We start from the raw sequence: 23,817 nt of genomic DNA on the forward strand, positions 1-23,817 counted from the left end.
TAACCTAAGACATCTTAATTATCATGAAAATGAATAATCAACATAAAATTATGAATAGGTTTTTTTTACATTTTAAAAAAGTGCCATGTCTTTGAAAGCCAGCATGTGACTTTCCTTTACAGCACATCCCAACTGCATATGCTCAAGGGCCACGTGTAGTCAGTGGCTACTGCCCTGGGCAGCACGGATCTCCAGGGAGAGAGACTTGCCAACAAAGGAAGCCATAAGGCTGTGGGAAGGGCCGAGACTGCCAGACCTTGGCAAGAGCATCTACTCATTGCTGGATGGATCCGAGGGTGACTCCTCTCAGGCAGCAAGGATCATTTTAGTTTTCTGAACCTGAGTAGGTGGTTGCCAGGCAAGGTCGTTTGCAGGCTGCTCAGCGATGGCTTCATTCATTAAAGCGCTCTGCACCTTCTTCGTGAGCAGATGCTTTCTGAGCCCCTGCGTATTCTGGGCAGGTGCCCCATGCGGTGCTAGTGTGGTCCCATTGCCTGTGGTTTCCCCTTCCCTGCTGTCCCACGGTCCTCCCACAAAGGGGTTCTTCCCAGGCTCCTCCCAGGACACCCTGGCTGCTTCTCAGAACGACTGAACACAATGTGGAGAATCTCATGGAATCCAGCAGTATCCCTGGGGAAGTCCCTCTTTACGAATTTTACAAATGTGGAAACTGAAGCTAAGAGAAGATGACTTGCCCAAGGTCACGAGGTTGGCCCGTGGACAAGCAAGGATTTCAAATCAACTGAGTGCCTCCCGAGTCCTCAGCCTGCTCTGTGGATGCACGACATTCAATGCTTTTAATGGGTTAGAAAGTTATAAAAGCATGAACTTGAGACATCTTCCTTTATTTATTTATTTGTTTTTTGAGACAGAGTCTGGCTCTGTTGCCCAGGCTGGAATGCACTGGCTTGATCTCAGCTCACTGCAACCTCATCTCCCAGGTTTAAGTGATTCTCCTGCCTCAGCCTCCCGAGTAGCTGGGACTACAGGCGCCCACAACCGCGCCCGGCTAATTTTTTGTATTTTTAGTAGAGACGGGGTTTCACCGTGGTCTCGATCTCCTGACCTTGTGATCCGCCCGCCTCGGCCTCCCAAAGTGCTGGGATTACAGGCGTGAGCCACCGCGCCCGGCTTAACATTTTATATACATACAATGACATTTTTATCCATGATTTGAGCTGTCTACTTAGAAATATGTCCACTAAAGTGAAAATCCCAATTTTTTTCCCCTGGTATTTTTCAGGACTATTAGAAATTGAACAATTGTGGGAAAGTAGATTTTATGCGATGTTGGCCAGGGTTCGTTGCAGGCCTTGGCTGGGACTACAAACCATCAGGCACTTCGCTCCTGCAGGCCCTGGGGCCTGGGCATTTACTTGGATGGGGAGCGCTAAGGACGACCCAGGGAAACGAGGCAGAAGTCAGAACCGAGGAGCAAGATGGGATGGCGTCTCAGAGAGCTTTGCAGAGCTTCTCTTTGCATTTGTGCCCTCTGTGGAAGACTGGTCCTGAGGCTACAGGTGGAGTGGCCAGTACTGACTGGCTGTGGCTGAGGGTGGAGAGGTGTAGGAGAGAGCTCAAGGCAACACAGAATGGGGAGTTTCTGGTTTTTGCCCCTAGGAAGACCAGGCAGCTGACCAGGCCAGGAGGAGCTGTGCTGTTCTCTTGGTGTGCAGACGGGGAATGGGGAGGGGGGTGGGAGGAGGGGCAGAAGTTCAGGCTGGACTCCACCCAGTCCTTTCTCTTCCTGGTCCTGCACTGAGCTCTGAAGCATTATTTTCCTCTATGTCTGGATTTCGTTCACTCATTCCAGTTTAACGTCTGCATTCACTGTTTAAAAGTTAACAAAAGAAAAAATGTCTACCTTGTAATTAACTAAGATTTTCCCGTGAAGCGCTCCAGTTTGTCAGAGATCTGAAACATTTTGTTCCAATGTTTTATTATTTCCATTGCTCTCATTTTCTTGTGTTTCTTTTTCAATTTTTAACTTTCTTAGTGATATTCTCAATTGTTCAGTTCATTTTCAGTTTTCTTTTTTCTTTCTTTTTTTTTTTTTTTTTTTTGAGACAGAGTCACGCTGTGTCGCTCAGGTTGGAGTGCCGTGCCGTGATCTCAGCTCACTGCAAGCTCTGCCTCCTGGGTTCACACCATTCTCCTGCCTCAGCCTCCCAAGTAGCTGGGACTACAGGCTCCCGCCACCATGCCTGGCTAATTTTTTGTATTTTCAGTAGAGACGGAGTTTCACTGTGTTAGCCAGGGTGGTCTCGATCTCCTGACCTTGTGATCCACCTGCCTCGGCCTCCCAAAGTGCTGGGATTACAGGCGTGAGCCACCGCTCCTGGCCTCAGTTTTCTTAAGTGCCGAATTGTATGACCTTTCCCTGTCGAATGATGTTAGCTCTAGCCTACAAATTGTGATAGGTAGTGTCTTCATTGTTAGTATTTTCCTGTCCAAAGATGCTGGAGATGGAAGGCATACCAACTACATGGCATTAAGTTTCACTGCCCCGTGTACTAGTGGGAGATGGTGGAAGGGCTGTGGGAGTTCAGTTGTTTGCAGTTCTCTTGCTTTTAGGGGAATTTTGCAGGCAGTAAAACACGGCTTATTTTTTTTTTTACAGGGAGACAAGGAGCCTTCCAGTAGTGGTTCAACACAGTTCTGCAAAACGCAACACTCTTGATAAGTTTATCCTGTGATAGAAGGAGATGAAAACTCAGAAATGACTGCTAGCCTGGACGAGTCCAAGTCTGTGATTTAGAGTGCCACAGCCTTCTAGTACAATTATCTGGAGAGGAAAGCCCTTGATGTGCAGGTGAGGAGCAGCTGAGTGGATCTTAATGCATTTGACCGTCCTGTGGGGCATTAGGCAGGGAGTAATACATTCTCTGTGCTTGGGGTCACGGTTCCTCTGAGACCGAAGTGTCCCTCGTGTCTCTCCTCAGACCCTCCCCTTGGCTATCAGGCTATGTTCCCCTCCCTTCTCCTTCTCCCTCCTCCTCCTCTGCCATTCTCCAATCCAGTGCTTCCTGTGCATCCAAATGGAGAGGAGAGGTCTTGTTAAGAGCGCCACCTCTTCTTCCACCTCCTCCAGGACTCTGCACCCCCATCCCAGCTGGCTCCCCACCAAGGGGCCTGGGGCCTCCTTTTTTTCCCATCCCAGTCTGGGTTTTTCTTGCACCTCTATCCAGGAAATGGAAGTGACTTACCTTTTGGCTTCACTCAGCCTCCATCTCACCCTAGCAGGACAAATCCTGAAACACTGCAAAGAAAAAAAATCCAAGTCATAAGGTTTTGTATTTTTTCCTTGAAATATTGTTGAATTCTATGTATTTAATTTTAGGATAGATAGCTCTTTTTTATGCAAGTGATTTTATTTTCTCTCATTTTGCTTCTTGATACTAATATAAATTTCAGGTTAGATTTAGAAAATAACGATCTCTTGAGTGCTCCTGTCACATCACACCCTCCAGAAAATGTAAGCGGCAGAGTTTTATTTCATAAGCCAGTCCACACGATCAGGTAGTATCATCTGCGAGCGATTTATCCCATGGAGACATTTAAAATAGAAAAACAGTTTTCCATCTGTTAATGTTTGTATCTGCCACTGTTACAAGAAAAGGGTGAAAATGACTTGATGGTCCCAGTAAATTACAGTCGAATTAAAGCGTGGTCAGGGTGTGGTGGTCAAATGCAGGGGCAGTCTGTGGGGTGGGGAGTTCTGCAGGGGGTGGGGCCCTCTGTCTGCTGTGCCGTCACTGTGCAGGGCTCTGGAAGGGTGAGCCTAGCTACAGCTGCTCATCGAGAAGTGAGACAGGCTCAGGCTGTGGCTCTTTACCTCCCTAGGAGACCTGGGTCACTGGGACCCCAGAGTCTTCATCTGGAGCAACAGTTCTTCACAAAACTGTCTGTAGGCTTCACAGACCGATGCCCTTGGTAGCATCTTGTGCCGGGCCTCAGGATGGGCCTGGGTCCTTGCTCCTGGAGAATGGAGTATGGAGGTGGCTCTTGCCAGCCTGAGATAGAGTCAAGTATGTCTCCAGGGTCGTCGTAGTTACTGAGCAGAGAGTCTTGTGTCTGAGATCCACGTGCATTAGTCTGCTGGGGCTGCCATAACAAACGCCTGCGGGCTGAGTGGCTTAAACAGCAGACATTTGTTTCCTCGCAGTTCTGGAGGCTGGAGGTCCAAGGTCCAGCTGTTGGTGTTGGCAGGGCTGGTTTCTCCCGAGGCCCCTTTCCTTGGCTTGCCTTCTCTGCTTATCCTTACATGACCTTCTCTCCGCGCATGCATCCCAGGTGTCTCTTTTTCTCCTTATAAGGACCCCAGTCATACTGGATTAGGGATCCAGCCCTATGACCTCATTCACCCTTACTTGTGTCTTGAAGGCCCTGTCTCCAAATGCAGCCACAGAGGGGTTAGGGCGTCAGCATCTCTGGGGACAGTCCTGTGTCTGCCGCAGTGCTGGTTGCAAAGAGCAGAGAGCCCACAGCTCCCCCGGGAGAAGAAGGCAGGTGACATGATATAGGGCCAGGGTATGGAGACAAAGTTGATGGCGAGGAGAAGGGATCCAGGAGGAAGCTGCATGGTCCAGTGGGCCCTGAACATTCAGTACCAGGAGAAAATATCAATTCTACCCCAAGATTGCCAAGAAGAGAGGGAAAAGCCCACTGGATAGGTCATCATAGAGGCGTTCAGTCCGCAGCGCCACTCCCGTCCCACCTCACGGAACAACAGGCTGGCTGCGACTGGAGCCCGGTCCTGAGCCTCCGCCGAGCTGTCCCAGTGTTCAGGGCAGTGTGCTCCAGTGCTTGTGGAGTCAGCCTGATCACGGTGTGTCCGGGCTCTGGAAATGGGAGGTTGCGAGGCCCCTGCAGCCATCAGTCAGAGAACACATGGCGGTTCAGCGCAGGCCGGCCTTAGTCGCGGTGCCCACGGCTGCTCTGGTTGCTCCTCCTGCCCTGGTGACTTCCTTTTCTCAACTCCCTCAGGCACACAAGGACCCATGCTTCCTCCATCCTTCACTAATGTCCCAGGGAAGATTAAAACACTGGTCCACGTGAGTATCTAAGTGGGTGAGGCAAAGAAGTTCTTATTGTGCTCTGAGTTTCAGCTTGGTCCAAGTTACAGCTGCTGGGAATCTCATCTAATACATACCTAGAGTCACATTTTATATATATTTATACACGCCCACATGTATGTGCATGTGTGTGTGTACGTGTGTGTATACAAACTTCCTCTTTAAAATCTTCCTGAATCATTTTTAACTTTCTCTTACTTTAACATATTCCTGGATATATCGTTGCTTAAAGTACATAAACTTGCATGAAATGATTCAATGTTTCCGAGATTCTCAAAAGGTTAAAAAAGGAAATAAACAGCTCCCATCTTTCCAAAATCTATCATTATAACTAGACAATGTCTGGATGTGGCTTAGTTCCTGTAGCAACTTCTGGGAATGAGCAAAGTGATCACGTCCAAGGTGGTGCAGTGGCCTGTGGGGGCTAAAAGAGTTTTTAGCTTGAAAACTGCTCGTGTAACAAAAGTTGTATTCATATTTGAGATGTTAAAAGGTGAGTAATTTTGCACATTTTCTGTCTTTGTTATGATAAAATGCCACTTTTGACTTTGCTGATCTCACCACTGTGAACGTTAGTTCTCCATATACGGTGGCATTTGCCTGCTGTGCCCTCAGACTTCATTGGCTCCATGTCTGGGTGAGTGGGAATCATTTACGTGGGAAATTTTCCGTCACAGGACAGTTAACGCACCAATGGCATCATTGTGAGGTTGGAGATTTGGGGTGATGATCTGGTTGCTGGGCACCTCCTGGCTGGCAGACAGCATGACTGTGGCCAGCAGGTGGCAGCACTAATCAGGGGCAGCAGTGATGGGCCCAGGTGTTTCTGATGAGAATTTGGTGTGAATGAAACGCATTACGCAGCAGTCCCAGTTCAGGATGGTTGCACTTATTATATTTCTATATGGAAGTGTTTATTTAACACCACATTTGTTGGAAATCACACATATCTCAAAGCCCGTATAGGATCCAAGTTTATTAACGGGGGAAAGAGCCACTTCTAGAAAGTTGTTTTGTTTTTACTAAATCCTCTACAATTGATCATATTTTAGATAAATTGTTTATTTGAAAACTTTCCTCTATGACCTATAATTGGGATTGCGTCTGAACTGACAAATAAATATAATTACAACTGTTCAGTAGATTGAAAATAGAATTAAATTTCTTCCTTAGTTTTGGCTACTTTGCATGAAAATGCTAATTGTATTTGCATATAAAGGAAGACTAATTACCAAGACCTAAACCTAAAATTATATTTTCCTGAGTTTAGCAAGCTGAATTGCTTATTAACATCAACAAAAATGGATGTTTCTCTAAAAAAAAAAAGTTATGAGAGTGGTTCCTGGAACAACAAGCATAGAGATTGTCTGCAGAGGATCTCTGACAGGCGTTGCATATCACGAGCAGAGATACTGTCTGCGGAGGGTCTCCGGGGGTGTTTAATGCCATACGCAGAGATGTGTCTGTACAAGGTCTTTTAGGGATGCTTAATACCATATCCAAGTTTGCTTCTGAGGTCATGATCAGTGGAAAATAGTGGAAAGTCCAGTTGAAAATTGTGTTAGCTTCCAGTGGCTGCTGTAAGAAACTACCACAAACATGGTGGCTACGACAACAGCTTTAAGGTTTCTGGAATCTAGAAGTCCAAATCAGTGTCACGGGGTTGAAATGAATCTCGGCAGAGGCGTGCTCACCTGGAGGCTGAAGGGAGAATGTGTGCCTTGTCCCTTCCAGCTTCTGGTGGCTGCTGCTATTCTCTGGCATGTGGCAACCCGGCGCCAACCCCTGCCTGCCTTGTCCATGGCTTTCTCCTCCTTCTGTCAACTCTCCGTCTGCCTCTCTGTGAGAAGGACACCGTGAGTGTATTTAGAGCCTGCCTGGATAATCCAAAATAACCTTCGCAACTCAAGATCCTTACACACCGTTACAAAGTCCTTTTTCCTGCTTAAGGTGATATTCACACGTTCTAAGGATCAGGGCATGGATTTCCTTTGGGGGGCCATTATTCAACCTTCTACAAAAATTCAAACTGTCTGGTAAAATTGAACTAAAGCAAGTGGGAGGGTGTGTCCGTGTCAACCCCCAAATTCTGGGAACTCAGAAGCCTTGAAACAGGAATCCCTCTAGAATTTCAAGCGCAGATCAGAGCAGACCCTTAGATAACCCGCTGATACCTGGGATGGGCAGCTTGCCCCATGCCCGGGAGTGAGCAGGTCCTGGGAAAGATGGGCTGATTCTGCAGCCAGAAATTTAATGAGTTTCACTGAGGTATTTCAGGGAGCTTTGATAACACTGCTTCCAGTAGTCCTGGGATTCAAACCCTGGATGAAATTTCCTTGAGTGGTTTTATGTTGGATCAATTGTCATTTCTCTATATGGCAACTTCGGAGAATCTTTGAGAGTCTCTGAAGCCATTTCATAATTCATAGGCATGGCCTTGGGCACTATGCTATTTTGTGGTGACTAAGTCATTTGTCTAAAGATAAATATTAATATTGAATGAGAAGAAATACAATTTTTAAAGGGATCTAGAAAAAATAAATTGAAAACCCAAACAATTCAGGATATTAAAAAAGTCCGTCTTATTGATACAAAATGCTGATTAACTTTTATTACAATGAATACTTTCAGTTGTGGAAGATAGTTTGATTTTCTTAAACTATTATTACTTTTTAACTGCTATATAATTAAAAGGGATTAAAATTATTATTTTTCATCCTATGTCTTAATGTGTTCATTTTTTATTTGCTATGTCAATTGGTGTAGTTTGTAAAATGTTTCATGGTGTTATGCATATGTTTTTAATGATCCATTTCTCTATGTTGATAAAAGTGTGTTTTATGCTCATATGAAGGATGAAGAGCACAGGGAAAAAACTTTACTTTACACCCAAATGATTATTATATGATGATGCGTTTCTAACAAGGGATGTGTTACCTGGCCTTTAACCAATCCTCCTGATTGTCAAGAAATCGGTATTATTAGGCTGTTTCCTGTTCTTCATTCTGTGGCCAGCTAGCATAGCTTCTTCTATACTAGTGGCTTAACTACATTTTGATGACAGAATTGGCTTAGTACCTAGCAGAAAGAAGAGTCATCCAATTTATTTATGTAAATTGATCTTTCAGGAACCATCTATAGATTTAGAGGGTAACACCATTCAGGGAACCACTGATATTGCTTAGAACCACGAAACTTTAAACTAGAAGACTCCTAAGACAGTACGTCTTCCAAATGTGTCATTCATAGTGTGAAAATCAAAGACTGCTTTTCCAGTCACATAGCTAATGAATGGAAGAACCCATTCTAGAATTCAGGTTTCTTAGTGCGTTCATTGTTCTCTGTCTTTACCCTAAATTTTATTTTTCGGGTGGAGGAGTGTTTCTTAAGCACTGGGCCATGGCACTCTGGTGTATCCTAGGTCATTCACAGGACTGTTGCCTGGTTTACATCACTTGTGAATGAATTTATATTGCTCCAGTCAGAGAAGTACTCTTCAGTAGTGTCTATCGGGAGGAATTTGAGCTGAGCTGTTGCGGGCAATGACGTGGAGTCAGGCAGGCTTGCTGTGAGTAGTAGCATTTCCATCTCATGCCCAAGAGAGCCTGGGTTTAGTCAGGACAAGCTGAGATGCCTCAGAAATGAGTTTTGGTCAAACAGTGGCGCCTGGATGAAGGAGGCCCAGTGGGGAGGTGATGATGGCTTTGTTCTTCTGGGCACTGTTATGTTGTTGGGATGACAGCATCATGATTCTTGATGATTTGTTTGGGGTTGTTGTGAGTTGTTTGGGCCTTTCTAGTGCGCCAGCAAAGATTCTGATGTTTGAAAATGTGATAAGACGACAAACCAGAGAGCCACCGAGTGAGATAGTTGGGCTGCGATGACCACTCAGACAGCTTCCTGTGCTGGCAGCCTATGAGTTTACGATTCCTAGGTGTGTCAGTAGGGACTATGGGGGCAATGTAAATGAAAATGTGTTAATTACAGTGCTTGATTATTTAACTGGCTCTCCAATTCCCTCAATATATTAGAAAACAAAGCTTTACAGACTATGCACATCATTTCAATGGACACTGTCAGTGATAGTTAATACTAAAACCCACGTAGGCAGGTTGTGGCAGATTCAGCTGCTTGCAACAGGTTCCAAATTTTGGTGTGATGGATTCATTAAAGCAGGATATGTGAGCTTCTCTGTTGGGTGAGTCTGACCTCAAGTGGCCTGATCAGCAGTTCTTCCTCGGATGAATGTCATCCCTCAACAGCAATCATGTTAATGACTTATTGAAGGAACAATGGGTTCATTGTAACAGGAGTTTTTAGGGAAACACTCACAAGAAAGGCTTGTTTGAGCCAACATGTTGAACTTACTCGTTCTGAGAGGCTCTTCACTAATTAGCTAAGTGAATTTGGAAAAGTGCATCCAAGTTTCCTCCTTTGGAAAATAAGGCTTTTGGCAGAGATGCGTTCCAAGGTAAGTGTTGGCGCTCACATTACGTTGTTCAACAAGATCATGGTGGCTTCATGAAAAATGTTGCCTTCAGCCCTAGCAGGCAGTTCCTGAAAAGAAGAAAATCGAATGAATCTTTTTTTGTGTGAGGGCGGTGGTGGGGTTGGCTCTTGAACAACCAATTCTTTCATCCTTTCAATCCTAAAAACAAAACAAAACAAACCCCAAATAAAAGTCACATTATACCTTTCAGGGACTGTTTATATTTCAGCTGAAGTAGTACTTATGAAAGTCAGACTAGAAAAATGCTTAATACCAACAGTTCCTAGCTTCACGCCGCACATGCTTTTTATAAAGCCTGCTCCGCGTAGGTCACCGTTTGCGCTTCTCATTCCAAATGTTGCATATTAGTGTTTTCTCCCGTTTCTCATGGTCCCACCTTTGACCATCTTAGAACCTCCAGTTGGACTTACAGGACTGAATTTCTCCGGCGAGCTTGATGCTGATGTAAGTTGGTCTAGATATTTCTCATGCCGTTATTCTTTGCCACTGGGCCTGTAACTTTAATTGCATACGTTCACTGATATGGTTTGGATGTTTGTTCCCTCTGAATCTCATGTCGAGATGTAACCCCCAGTGTTGGAGGTGGGGCCTGGTGGGAGGTGTTTGGATCATGCCGACGGATCCCTCGTGAATGGCTTGGCCCAGCTCCTTGGTGATGAGTGAGTTCTCACTCCGATTTGATATGCGATCTGGTTGTTTAAAAGTGTGTGGCTCCTCCCCCACATCGCTCTTGCTCCCACTCTCGTCATGTGACCCGCCTGCTTTCTCGTTGCCTTCTGCCATGAGTAAAACCTCACTAGAAGTCAAGCAGCTGCTGCCACTGCGCTCCTGTACAGCCAGCCGCCACTATGCCTCCTGTACAGCCAGCCGCCACTGTGCTCCTGTACAGCCAGCCGCCACTGTGCCTCCTGTACAGCCAGCCGCCACTGTGCTCCTGTACAGCCAGCCGCCACTATGCCTCCTGTACAGCCAGCCGCCACTGCGCTCCTGTACAGCCAGCCGCCACTGTGCTCCTGTACAGCCAGCCGCCACTGTGCTCCTGTACAGCCAGCCGCCACTATGCCTCCTGTACAGCCAGCCGCCACTATGCCTCCTGTACAGCCAGCCGCCACTGCGCTCCTGTACAGCCAGCCGCCACTGTGCTCCTGTACAGCCAGCCGCCACTCTGCTCCTGTACAGCCAGCCGCCACTCTGCTCCTGTACAGCCAGCCGCCACTGCGCTCCTGTACAGCCAGCCGCCACTGCGCTCCTGTACAGCCAGCCGCCACTGTGCTCCTGTACAGCCAGCCGCCACTATGCCTCCTGTACAGCCAGCCGTCACTGTGCCTCCTGTACAGCCAGCCGCCGCTATGCCTCCTGTACAGCCAGCCGCCACTGTGCTCCTGTACAGCCAGCCGTCACTGTGCCTCCTGTACAGCCAGCCGCCACTATGCCTCCTGTACAGCCAGCCGCCGCTGTGCTCCTGTACAGCCAGCCGCCACTATGCCTCCTGTACAGCCAGCCACCACTATGCCTCCTGTACAGCCAGCCGCCGCTGCGCTCCTGTACAGCCAGCCGCCGCTATGCCTCCTGTACAGCCAGCCGCCACTGTGCTCCTGTACAGCCAGCCGTCACTGTGCCTCCTGTACAGCCAGCCGCCACTATGCCTCCTGTACAGCCAGCCGCCGCTGCGCTCCTGTACAGCCAGCCGCCGCTGCGCTCCTGTACAGCCAGCCGCCGCTGCGCTCCTGTACAGCCAGCCGCCGCTGCGCTCCTGTACAGCCAGCCGCCACTATGCTCCTGTACAGCCAGCCGCCACTATGCCTCCTGTACAGCCAGCCGCCGCTGCGCTCCTGTACAGCCAGCCGCCGCTGCGCTCCTGTACAGCCAGCCGCCACTGTGCTCCTGTACAGCCAGCCGCCACTGTGCTCCTGTACAGCCAGCCGCCGCTGTGCCTCCTGTACAGCCAGCAGACCGTGAAACAACTACATCTCTTTTCTTTGTAAATGACCCAGCCTCAGACGTTCCTTTACGACACAAAAACAGCCTGATACACCCACTCCCAATCCCATTTAAGGATGAGGTACGTGTCCTATAATGAAGACAGAGACAGCTGCAGCATGGTTTTGTAAGGCCCAAGGAAGTGACCTCTTGGGTGACAGCGAGGCCTAGTGGGAATCCTGGCCTTCACTTTTCTGTGAGGAAATGCTCAGCGTAGAATGTCATCGCTAAAACTCTGCCTGTCACCCCAGTGAACCCGAGTGCTGAGAGCCTGCCGCGGCAGCGCTGCTGTCAGTGCGTGGTTGCTTGCTGCGGGAGGCCAGTGGTCAGGGCACAGTTTTGGTGCTGGGAAAAAAGATGTTTGAGACCTAACCCTGCCACCTCCTGGCTGTGGGAAGTCATTTAATTTTTGTGAGCTTCAGCTTCCTCCCCTGTAAGGAGGAGTTAATAATATTTCAGACCTCATAGAACTGTTAGGAGGATGAAATGAGATAACAGAGGACAAACGCCAGCCTGGAGCCTAGGACAGAGTAAGCACTGACAAGCGCAGCTATCGTTATTCCTAAAGGTCTAGAATTTGGGTTCTTAGATCTCTTCAGGTGAAACTGAGTTTCCCTGCAGTCCCCAGCACAGGTGCACAGCTTTTTCCTTTGGTTACTCAAAGGAAAAAACCCCAACTGTAAATCTGTCACATTTTCTGTTGATGCAATAGTTTTAGATATTTAAATATTCATGTGTTTGGCAAATGCATTAGGGCCAGAGTGATAAATGTGAAACATATAGATGGTTATCGGAGACATTAAAGGGAGACAGATGGTCTTTTGGGCACCAGGGATTGACTGAGTATGTATTAGTAATTCAGACTATAACATGTCATTAAGTTTTAAGCCATTTTTCTTTCCTTTCTCTATAGGCTGCAACACTAGGTGTGCTATATTGACGAGAGCAAAGTATAACACAGATCAATATGATGAATTTTAAAGGGAACTGGAAGTACGCAGGATGTATACCTTGAAACATTTGATTTTTCTTGCAACGGGAAGTAGCTTTATTATTTCAGTTATAGGTCAGCGATATAAACATTATACAAGCAATTCATTTTTGTGTGAAAAAATTTTTGGAATATAGAGATAAGAAGAAAAATATTTTCTGTAGTTTTTTCACTCCAAAGCATCACTTAAAATGTTTTGTTGCATTTTTCTCCAATATAACATTTCTTCCACATATAAGGTTTTTCTGTTCTCTGTTATAGTGATACTGTATGCATTATTGATTTTCTAATTCTCTTCCTTTTCACCTATTGTTATGCCATAAACATTTGAAGCCCACTTTAATCTTAATAAATAATAATAATTATGGCTAACATCAATTGAGTGCTTACTATCAGACACTAACCAATTGCATGAATTAATACCTTTCCTCCTTACAACCACCCTACCAGGCAGATCTATTACTAGTCTCATGTTACAGACAAGAAGACAGAAACCAGAGGAGTTTCAAGAACTTGCCCATATCATAGACAAGCGCACACCAGAGAGTGAGAATTAGCAGCTGGACAATCTGGATCCTGAGTTCGATTCTAACAACTGCTCTAAATCATTCTCAAACAAATTATTAGTGTTATGAGGCAGTATTTATTTTAAGCAGAGGCACTGACAACTTTTGCATCTAATCTTGCCTATTAATGTGGATATATCCATCACCTTGTAAAGTGCATAACTCGTAACAAGAACTCGCTGCATGTTTTTATTTTGAATGAATGAATTAATTTCTAATTTGGATGCAAGACATTAGCAAAATGTCATAGTAGATAAATATGTTGCATTGACTCAGTGAAATGTAAGTGAGGTAGAAAGTGTGTTCCAAAAATGGTGGCAAACATGTTTCCCATCCTACTTGCCCTACCAGAACCTCGCCACTCCCCATCAAATGTTGAGTCCATGGCTGCTCTCCTTGAATCTTAGTGGCTCTTTGTAAGTCAGCCTCAGCTAATTAAGAGTGAGATAATTGATGCCAGATGACTTCTGAGGCTAGGTCAAAACTGAGGAAACAGCTTCTGCCCCACTCTCACTCGGGATGCTTGATCTTGGAACTCAGCCAGATTCTGGGTGGGAGCCAAGTAGCTGTGTGGAGGGGCCTTGGGGATGGCTGTTCCAGCCCACAGCTGCTGTCAGTCTCCAGACAGGTGAACACTGAGTCTTCAGATGACCTCAGCCCCAGGAGCTGCCCCTACTGATGCCACATGCAGCAGAAATGATCCACTCCCTCTGAACCCAACCCAAATGCAGATTCACGAGGTCCATGAATGCTTGCTCTTGCGTACCCACTGGGTTTGGGGTTGCTTGTTACATAGTAATAGGTAGCTAGGACATGAGACTCACTGTTCATATTTATACCTTTTAAGAATCACTTGGCTAAATCAGTAGTTGGAAACCAATTTGTGGATTAAAACAGCATCGATTTATTTGTAAAATTCTAGTATTTTATTTAGACTTACTATCACCGGCAGAAGTAGATACATTCTCTGATAGATAATTGTCTACTTTCCGCTAGACAATTATCAATGTTTTAACTTCTAGGACGAATTTACTTTCACTTTTAAAAGAAATTTAGACGTACGTACGTGTGTGTGTGTGTGTGTGTGTGTGTGTGTGTGAGAGTTGTTCAAGATCTAAGTATCATGATCATCTCATTATCTTCTCTTCAGTTAAAAGGACCAAACACATAAAAAGTGGCAGAAATAAAACAGCAACAAATAAACATAAATGGAAAATTTCGACCCTGAAATCTCAGAGGTTTGCTTTGTAATAATTGAAAAAAGAAAATCAAAGAGAATTTTATTTACTAATTTTATAGCTAGGCTGATTTAGGACTTGCTAGAAAAGTAGAAATATCATACTTTATTGATTTATGACTCCAGTTTTTCAATTTGTATCTTTAGTTATTGAAAATATAAATTTATCATGCCCTGATCTTGAGAAGGATTGTATGTAAAATTGCTCGGAATCTTTACATGCATCATCCCAATTAATTCTCACAAATTTGACATAGTACTAACATCATTCCATTTTCTTTTTTTTTTTTTGAGACGGAGTCTCGCTCTGTCGCCCAGGCTGGAGTGCAGTGGCCGGATCTCAGCTCACTGCAAGCTCCGCCTCCCAGGTTCATGCCATTCTCCTGCCTCAGCCTCCCAAGTAGCTGGGACTACAGGCGCCCGCCACCTCGCCCGGCTAGTTTTTTAAATTTTTTAGTAGAGATGGGGTTTCACCGTGTTAGCCAGGATGGTCTCGATCTCCTGACCTCGTGATCCACCCGTCTCAGCCTCCCAAAGTGCTGGGATTACAGGCTTGAGCCACCGCGCCCGGCCATCATTCCATTTTCATAGAAGAGGACGCTGAGGTTCATAGAAGTACAGTCATACACTGCCTAACAAGGCTCTGGTCAATGACAGACCCGGTATGGGATGGTGGGCTCATAAAATTATGATGGAGCTGGGTGAGCACTAATCATCTAGTGACATTGTAGCCTTTCTGTGTCACAGTGCAATACATTATTCATGTGTTTGTGCTGGTGCTGGTATAAAGAAACCTGCTCTGGTGCTGGTGGTGTAACAGTATAGCACACAATGTAAGGTACAATACATAATACTTAATAATGAAAATAAGCAACTACGTTACTAGTTTATGTGTTTACTACACTTTTTATTGTTATTTTAGAATATACTCTTTCTACTTATTAAAAAAAGTTAACTATAAAGCAGCCTCAGGCAGATCCCTCAGGAGGTATCCAGAAGGCACTGTTATCCCAGGAGATGGCAGATTCATGCGTGTTATTGCTATTCACTATTGCTAATGCAATCACTTTCTTCAAAGCTGCATTGGATGAATTAAAACCAGAAATTGTAAATACCTGCTAGAGGAACTTATGGAGTGAAGCCATGAATGATTTTAAAGGCTTCTCTGGGATCAGTGGAGAAGTTAGGAAAATCATTCATGCAGCAAGACAGATTGGTGGAGAAGGGTTGCTGACATGCTTGCTGAAGTGGCAGAAGATATTGAAGGCCATCAAGAAGAGTTAACAAATGAGGAATTGGAAGAACTTGTTGAATCGTCTGCAGAGAAAGGTGAAGAAATGAAGCAGAACCAGCAACATGGACATAATCGAAATGTACTGCAGTATTTCAAATTGCACAGACATTAAAAAACCAAATTATGGAATATCTTAGGATGGAATGCAGTGTTAAAATTACTCATATTCTCACTGAAGAATTGTAATCTCTGCAGCAACACTTCGATGAATTGAAGATTCACACAACATCTGATTGCAGTGTTCTTCCAGCAGGTCTCGGCGAAAAAACACAACACAACAAAAAACAAAAAAACAACTCTTCAATTCTCAAGGATCCCCAAACATCAGCATTGTCTGCTCCTGACACCCAGCAAAAAATACACTGTCATGGCATGATGCTCTGGGGTCACGCGAAGCAGGTGATCTTCCCCCTGATGTATCATCAGGAGGGCAGTAGTAGCCGAACAATATGTCAAAATGTCTACGTCATTCGCCTCCCTTCATGTCACCCCTTGGCGCTGTATCACCTCACATTACCATAGGAAGGGTGAGTGCAGTACAGTAAGATAGTTTGAGAGAGAGAGAGACCAGTCACATGACTTTTATTACAGCCTATTGTCTTAATTGTTCTATTTATTAGTAGATATGGTTGTTAATCACATATGGTGCCCAGTTTACAAATTAAGCTATATTTCCGGTATGTATGTATAGTAAAAAGAATAGCGTATATAGGGTTGTTTATTATCTGCAGTATTAGGCATTCACTGGGAGTCTTGGCACTATTCCCTGCAGACAAGGGGGAATTACTGTACACATTTGGAGAGAGAACGTTTTCTTCCATAAATCCACAGAAAATCGAGATGTTCATTGTTGAAATACCTTAAGGGCTCGCAGGACATCAGTAAGGAACACACAGCCAGCCACACATTTTGGTGAGCCTATGGAGAGAGATATTCCCTACCTCTAAGCTGTCTGGCCCTTTGTTGGGGTGAGGGGGCAGACTTCCGAGGGCAACAAGGACTTCCTGGAGCTCCTAAATGCAAAGCTCATTTGCTTTTTATCACAAAATGTGGTCCAAAAAACAGAGTTCTTATGACATAAATGCTATTGTCCTAACTCTTTGGGAGAAAAATCTATTTTTCAAAATACGACACAAAAGACTTATCTAGGAAACCATTGTGAGGTTTTAGTTGCTGTAATTAAGAGGTTTCAAACTTCTATGTAGAATGTCCTTTAAATGATTGAGCGCCCCAAGTGTTCATGGTAAAAAGAATCTTACAGTTAAATGAAATTGGTGCTGATATGGAGACACTGAAAATGGGCGCACTTTTGCGTATAAGTCGAATGCCCATTCAAGCCTGCAAAGGAAACACTTACTCTAAATATCCTCTCTTCCTCACACATGTTGTCATAACATAAATTGCGGTCAAGATCATGTCTCTCCGCCCAACCCCATCAAACAAAAATAAAAGGTCTGCTCCTGAAAACCCCGCCTTCGTTGCTAAATCTCTGTGTTAAATAAACAGAGTGCAGAGCGATTTCTACTAGGTGCCGTAATGCATTTCTGAGTCCCTTTCTCACCTGCTTGGCATAGCTGTCGTTGTGCAGTACCACATATCTCCTGTAGATGGCTCTACCTCCCTATTAGCTCCCTCTATCCACAAGCGGCTGCAAGTCTTTTAAGCTCCTATTAGTAGCTCTGTTGGAGTTTGAATCAGGGACTATGAAATGTAGTTCCAAACCTCACTGACCTAAGTGATAGTGGACACTGTTTATGTAGAAGGGAAAGCCATGAAACATTTAAATAAGGGGAGGCTGGAAAGGTCCACTTGGTGGGATGTCCTGATGGGTGGCATGGTTTAGCCTCTGCAGAGATGCATCGAGGTGCACTAACTTTGGGTAACTCTGTAGAGGCTTTGCAGCATCACAAAGCATTTTAGCATTTTGAAAAGCCCTGAGAAGTTCCGTAGAAAAAAACCGTGCTGATTTGCAAGCAATTTTTTTTTAGAGATTCTATATACTAATTTTAACTATCAATATACATTTTTTTTTCTTTTGCCTTCTGCTTCTTGTGACTGTTCCTGTCAGAAGCAGTCTCCTTGACTTCATCTAATACCTTTATACTGTAAGTTTAGGGGTCAAAACTACAGTATGGTAGCCACGGCTGATTTTATAAAGGAAACTTTTTGGAACACAGCCACACGCAGTTGTTGACCTATCATCCCTGGGTGCTGCTTCTGTGCTACAAGGGTAGAGTCGAATGGTTGTGACACAGAAGGTGTGACTTGCGAAACCAAAAATATTTACTATCTGGCCCTGCAGGGCTGGGCAGGGTCAGGGGCAGCTCCATGGTGTTCTGAACGGCATTTAGCAGCAAGGTCTTCACCTTGGTGCTGTGGGTGAGGCTGAGGCGTGTGGCCCTGGAAGCTGCTTCGGGTGTCCTTCTCAGGCCCCTCCGAGTCCGAGTTGCTCTCAGAGGAGGGGGTGAGGGCAGTGGGCACGGGGGGTCCTTGTTCTCAGCATAGACATCAACGCCAGCCTTCAGAAGGAGGAAGGTGAGGGTCGGGGATCCCAGTCCAGCTGCCAGGTGCAGCGGTGTGTTTCCCACAAAGGTGTGAGCGTTCACGTTGGCCCGGAGCTTGGTGACCAGAAGGGTGACCAACCCCAGCGCCTCCATCTCTGTGGCTAGATGCAAGGCTGTTTGGCCCCCCTGCTGCTCTGTGACCTCCACTTCAGCCCCACTGTTCACCAGCAGATCCAGACACTCAGGACTTTGGGTTCAGACCGCCAGGTGTGCTGGATACAGTCCCTCAAAGTCAGGCATGTGCAACAGCTGGGGCACAGCGGGAGCTCCACTCCAAAGCAGTGCACACAGCAACTCTGAGGCACTAGCGCCTGCCTGCAGTGCCAGGTGCATGGCTGAGTCTCCACGCTGATCAGCAGTGCTGGGTCTGCACCCACCTGCAGTCGAAACCTCACCACCCTTGTCTGCCCAGTGATCACCGCCAGGTGCAGGGGCGTCTGGTGCAAGTGGTTGGTGAGGTTGACGACGCCGAGGTGCTTGGCGTGGTTGATGACGTGGGCTATCTGCTCCATGACACTGGTCGGCCTGTGGATGATGGCCAGGTGCAGTAGCATGTCTCCGTTCTCATCCGCACTGTCAGAGGGTGGTGCCGTCCCACCAGCAGGGCTCTGTGGTGACACCGTAGTGGAGTAGGGCCCAGGCGCTGTGCTGTACCAGGCTGAACAGGCACATATTGTACTCTCAGGCTTGCTACAGCATCTCCAAGGCTTGCGGCTCACACTGGCCAGGGCGTGGGGGGAGGTGGTCCTGGAGGGGGCACTTAGCACTGTGGCTTACTCCTTGGAGTCCCTTCCAGGCACTGAATGCCAGGCTCTTTATGCCACCCCTGCCCCAACAGCAGGACTCCATTGCCGGCTGCCAGGAGGTGGCTGAGGTAGGAAGTCACCCTGTGGCGGTGGCAAACACGTCATCCGTCATCCGGGAGGCTGCTGAGTGTCCCGGTGAGGAGTCAGTGGAGCCCTGGGGCACGGTGGGTGGCGCACTCCAGAGAGCCCCGCCCACTCTGGGGAGACCTGCCTACTAGCCCTGCGAGTGGCTCAGGGCTGTTTCTCTGCTGAGGCCCTTGCTAAGGAGGAAAAGCAACGTGACGCAGCGGGCCACCTCCAGTCTGGAGGCACCCGAGCCTTACAAATGCCCTTCCGTGAGACTTGAGCACAAATTTATCATGATCAGCAAGGCCAGGTTCAAGGAGGGCAGTGGATTTTCGTCTACCAGCCCTTGTCCGCCACAGACCTCCTAAATTGGAAACAACATACTCTCTCCTATACGGAAAAGCCTCAAACCCTCATAGACTTGATGAGGTCCATTTTTCTGACCCATAACCCCACCTGGTCAGACTGCCAACAGCTCCTTTTAACTCTGTTCAACACAGAGGAGCACAGGAGAGTGACTCAAGCAGCCCTCCAGTGGCAAGTGAACACTATGCCAGATGGTACAAATGATGTCTGGCATTATGCCCAGGAGTGGTTCCCAGAGATAGACCCCAACTGGGACCTAAATGATGCAGAGGAGCTTCAGCATCTGCAAAGGTATCGGGAGGCACTTCTAAATGGGATAAGAAGTGGGAAGAAAGCAATGAATATAGGAAAGATGTTAGAGGTGCTCCAAAAGACTGACGAGAACCCCAGTTGGTTTTATGAGAGGCTCTGTGAGTCATACCAGCTCTATACTCCATTTGATCCAGAGGCTGCTGAAAATCAGCACATGGTGAAGACACCATTTCGTAGCCAGGTGCAGGGTGACATTAAGCGGAAACTTCAGAAACGGGAAGGTTTCTCAGAAACTGGAATGCCACTCAGCTTATAGAGGTGGCTCCTAAGGTGTATGTTAACCATGAACAAGAGGAAAAGAAGGAAACTGAGCGGAGGCTCAAGGAAAAGACTGAGCTATTAGTGGCTGCCCTGGTTGAAAGAGAGACTGGCATTGTGAGGGGACATGGACATGGTCGCAGACGTGGTTGTGGAAGAGGTTAGTCTAGACCAGGTTTTGAAGGCTGGAAAAGGCTGGAGAAGGATCCATGTGCATTGTGCAAAAAGAAAGGACACTGGAAGGATGAATGTCCAGAGAAAGATAAGGGCAATAGCCATGACCAGGGAGTTTGACTGGAGCCTCTGGCCACCAGCTGCTGTGTTCTGAGACTGGACATCGATCTAATCAGCCTAGCACAGGTAGCAGGCTATGAGGACTGAGACAGACCGGCCTCCATTTCTTTGGGCCCCCAGGAGCCTATGGTCTCAGTGGAGATGGGTGGCCAACAGATGGACTTTATGGCAGACACCAGAGCTGAGCATTTGGTAGTGACGCAACCTATAAGGCCACTATCCAGGAATTACACAACTATTATTGTGGCAACCAGAGTCTCGGAGAAAAGACCCTTCCGTCTATCAAGGAAGTATATTATTGGAGGATGAGAAGTCCAGCATGAGTTTCTATACCTTCCAAATTGTCCAGTCCCCTTGCTAGGAAGAGACTTACTCCAAAAACTGCAGGCGCAAATTTCTTTCGAGCCACCAGGGAACATGTCTTTAAACCTGAGTCAGCCAAAGACTATGGTATTAACCCTCACCTTCCCAAGGGCTGAGGAATGGAGACTATATGCAGAAACAGCACTTAGGCGAGAAGTGCCAGGACCACTTGAAATGTATGGATTACTTGCAAAGATTTCGGGAGTGTGGACTGAAGACAATCCACTGGATTGACTGTAAATCAGGCACCAGTCTTGGTGGAGCTAAAGCTCGGAGTGACTCTGGTATGGGTTCGTGAATACTCGTTGTTCATAGAGGCCATAAGTGGCATTCAAAAGCACATAGATTGGATCTTTAAGCATGGCATCATAGTGAAGTGCAGGTCCCCTTGGAACACACCCCTTTTGCTGGTATGGAAGCCAAATGACCAATATAGGCCAGTGCAAGATTTACGCACAGTGAACTGGGCTACAGTTTCCATTCATCCAGTGATACCTGACCCACTGGATGGTTAGGTACTGGATGGTTGGTGGGTCACGTTTCCACAAGCGATGCGTAGTTTACTTGCCTGGATCTCAAAGATGCATTCTTTTGTCTACTGCTGGTCCCTGTGAGCCGGCCTATCTTTGCATTTCATTGGGGAAAAACTCAGTCCTATTATGATCCAAAATTCCAGCCTGGGATTTGGTTTGAGATCCATAGTGGGATGAAAGAAGGGAGGCTTCTAAATCAAGTTAGAGTCTCGCCTACTCAGAGAGAGACTCAGCTCTGTACTATAATTCTTGTCAAGTGGCATTCACGGGATCTGCCTATCCCATAGTCTCAACTACCATAGGGAGCTCAAGGAGTAGCAGTTGTGGAAAAAGGAACTGCATGTTTCCTAACTGCACCAGCAGGGTGCCAGAATTAACTTGCTGGATTGTGTATTGAGCTCCACCAGTTCCCTGACTACCACAAAACAGCCCATAGTATATATTAAACTGTTAGCAAAACCTGATTGCAAAACAGATAGTTGTATTCTTATAAATCTCACTATCCTGGAACCAGAGCACTCTGTATGGACTACAGGTTATCCCATAATGCTATAAAATGTGGCCAGGAAACAAAGGATAGCTTATATATTATAAGGAAGGTAAAAACCCATTCCATTCCTCAATTCCAGGTCCAAAAGGAACTCCTCTCTCCAACAAAGAATCTGTTTGTCCAAGTAGCTGAGAATATAGCTGACAGCCTAGGAATGTCCTCATGTTATGTATGTGGAAGAACTAACATGGGAGATCAATGGCCATGGGAGGCAAGGGATTAATGCCTCAAGATAGTTTCACTTTGCCTGACTCCGCCACTGACTCAACTGTTTCTGGTCCAAGTGTCTGGCTGTTAAAACCCTCCATAATAGGAAGATTCTGCATTGCTCATTGGGGGAAGGCGTTCACAGATCCAGTAGGAGGACTTACTTGTCTAGGGCAACAGTATTATGATGAAACTAAAGGGAAGAGCTTACGGATGTCAGAAAATAGCACCTCATTACCTGATTTAAACTCTTTCTCCTGATTTCCTACTTTAAACCACTCCTGGTATCAGCTAGAAGCTCTAAACACCTGGCAGGCACCCTCAAGCCTTTACTGGATCTGCGGGACGTGAGCAGATAGACAACTGCCTGCCAAATGGACAGGAGCCTGTGTACCAGGAATAGCAGACCATCCTTTATCCTAATGCCCCTAAAACAAGGACAGGCTCTAGGATGCTCTGTTTATGATGAAGTTAAAAGAAAAGTCGAAAGAAGCTTCGATACAAACATAAAAAAGGACACAGATATAGGGGATTGGAAAGAAAATGAGTGGCCCCCTGAAAGGATTATCAAGTATTATGGACCCGCCACTTGGGCACAGGATGGGTCATGAGGATACTGTACCCCTATCTATATGCTCAACAGAATCATAAGGTTACAAGCTGTTCTTGAAATCATAACTAATGAAACAGCAAAAGCTTTAGACTTGCTAGCGCAGCAAGCCACACAAATGAGGAATGCTATCTACCAGAATAGACTAGTATTAGATTATGTACTGGCCCAGGAAGGGGAGTATGTGGAAAATTCAGCCTAACAAATTGCTGCCTAGAAGTTGATGGTAATGGAAAAGCAGTCGTGGAAATTACTGCCAGAATGTGAAAACTAGCCCGTGTTCCAGTTCACACCTGGAAAGGGTGGTCTCCAGTTCACACCTGGAAAGGGTGGTCTCCAGACTCCCTCTTCAGAGGATGGTTTTCTCTTTTGGTGGATTTAAGACTTTTATAGGGGGCTTCTCAGCCATCCTGGGCGGGTGCCTGATACTCCCTTGTCTCTTGCCTCTCCTAATCAGAAGCGTTCAGTTGACTATAGAAGCAGCCGTAACCAGGCAAACCACTACTCAAATAATGGCCTTGACCAAATATCAATCACTGCCCAAAGAGGAATGTGCGCCACCCTATGAAGAAATAGAAGATAGCGGTGCTTTCTATTAAATATTGCCTTTATGAAAAGCACCAAAGGGGGGAATGAAGTAGAAAATTAAAAATAAGAAGTTTCTGTTTCCTATGACAGAAAGTTATTATTTAAGGGTCAAAGGCCCCATACAACCAACCTTCACCAAGTGGGAAGTTTAAAAAGAATATTAACTGCCTGTCTGTGAACCATTAACCATATCTCTCCTCCACATACTTTGCAAGTTTGTAAATTCCTGTTTTTTTCTGCTGTACAGCTGCAAGGTCACAAAACAGAGAAGCACAGGCTGCAAAACATGTTTTCCCAAGATGTGAGACATGTCATAGAATGATTAACTGCCTTTGTTCTTGCTTCTGTAAGCTTGCTTCCTGCATCACGTTTTTCACGCCCTTGCTTGCATAAAAATGCATGTTCTCTTTGTTTGGTGCTCAGACTTTCTGGACACAGGTCTGCTGAGCTGGTGTACACCTTAATAAATCCTCCTGTAACCTTATTGGTCTCTCCAGCTCTCTGATTTCCCACTACAAGCTGGTTCCTGATCCACTCATCATTTCACTTATAGAGCACTTTATAAACCATTTTAAAGTGATTTAACTAGCAAAATTAAGTATATACAGCACTTTACTTTTCATATGCATAATGAAAAATAATTCTCT

General features: G+C 46.0%; 1 long non-coding RNA gene and 1 pseudogene across 2 annotated transcripts in view; one reads left to right on the forward strand and one right to left on the reverse strand.

Annotated features, from left to right (window-relative positions):
• Window positions 1–23,817, forward strand: part of LOC144336529 (uncharacterized) — a 323,751-nt gene that overhangs the window by 22,246 nt on the left and 277,688 nt on the right. The window contains exons 2-3 of one of the 2 annotated variants that reach the window (XR_013408388.1): window positions 2,621–2,812; window positions 4,987–5,054. This is a non-coding gene — a long non-coding RNA (uncharacterized LOC144336529). The remainder of the gene's footprint in view (window positions 1–2,620; window positions 2,813–4,986; window positions 5,055–23,817) is intronic. The other variant, XR_013408387.1, reaches the window with a different exon arrangement.
• Window positions 17,876–19,128, reverse strand: LOC114673754 (nuclear factor NF-kappa-B p100 subunit pseudogene; annotated as a pseudogene).

Source organism: Macaca mulatta, chromosome 18, assembly GCF_049350105.2.
Source record: "Macaca mulatta isolate MMU2019108-1 chromosome 18, T2T-MMU8v2.0, whole genome shotgun sequence".
Classification (NCBI taxonomy): Eukaryota; Metazoa; Chordata; class Mammalia; order Primates; family Cercopithecidae; genus Macaca; species Macaca mulatta.